Below are 1,344 nucleotides of genomic sequence, written 5' to 3' on the forward strand. Positions count from 1 at the left end.
CAGCACCAGGTTCAGTTGGAAGAAGCTTCTATTACTCCCTGAGGTCTTTAAAAACCCATTTCACCATTAAAAACCAAAATCCATTGTACTCCTGCTTTACTTACTGACTTACTGACTAATGGATTTTGACAAAATGTTTACATTTACTGAAATAAAAAACAATTTAATTTCATCCCAATCTTGGAAAAAACATCATGGAGGAATGTATAATTAGAACATTATACACAGCCCAGTCATAATTAGTCAAATTCTCCTTGATTTGCTCTATAACAGTTTCTCAACCAGGATTCCATTCTCGGCAACGGTCGGCTCATACAACTTAGTAGTACACTGACGTTACCCTGCGCCTGTCCAAATTTTTTTGAGGACCACCAACATTTTCTCACGAACCACCCGTGGGCAACTTCTGGCCATGAGAATCTGTTATGTAATAAACCGGCAGACTGCCATTGCTGCCCAATTCTATGCAATGTAGCTCGTCCATGCATTGTAGTGACTGCGTCGAAAAAAAATGCCCCATCTCCATCTTATTGTCTGTTCTGGTGCATTGGCATGCATTTGCATGGGTTGCCATGAAAGTTTTAGGTCTGTATGATCAGACTGGCCAATTATTGCAGAAATGAACAGGAGACGTCCCTTACCTGTCTGGTTTCTGGCAAAAAGCTAAGCATATGCAGCGTCAGCTTTGGTTGCCAGACAAAACCTGGCACTCCCTGCTTTCTTTACGGGTGTGAATAAACTCCCATTGGAACTACGTTATCCTGGCATGGCCAGTTGAGATGGCTGAAGAGAAGGAAGATGGCGGCACCCGGCGCTGGAATGTGGACAGGTGACATTGCACATGCGTGATACGTGGGCCTGTAGTATAGATATAGAAAGATATAGTGCGGGCCCGTAGTATAGATATAGATATAGCGCGGGCCCGTAGTATAGATATAGATATAGCGCGGGCCCGTAGAATATAGATAGACATAGCGCGGGCCCGTAGTATAGATATAGATAGACATAGTGCAGGCCCGTAGTATAGATATAGATAGATATAGGGCGGGCCCTTAGTATAGATATAGATAGATATAGCGCGGGCCCCTAGCATAGATTTAGATAAACATAGCGAGGGCCCGTAGCATAGATTTAGATAAACATAGCGCGGGCCCGTAGTATAGATATAGATAGATATAGCGTGGGCCCGTAGTATAGATATAGATAGATATAGCTCGGGCCCGTAGTATAGGTATAGATAGATATAGCGCAGGCCCGTAGTATAGATATAGATATATATAGCGCGGGCCCGTAGTATAGATATAGATAGACATAGCGCGGGCCCGTAGTATAGATATAGATAGA

The sequence above is a fragment of the Pyxicephalus adspersus genome, chromosome Z (assembly GCF_032062135.1).
Source record: "Pyxicephalus adspersus chromosome Z, UCB_Pads_2.0, whole genome shotgun sequence".
Classification (NCBI taxonomy): Eukaryota; Metazoa; Chordata; class Amphibia; order Anura; family Pyxicephalidae; genus Pyxicephalus; species Pyxicephalus adspersus.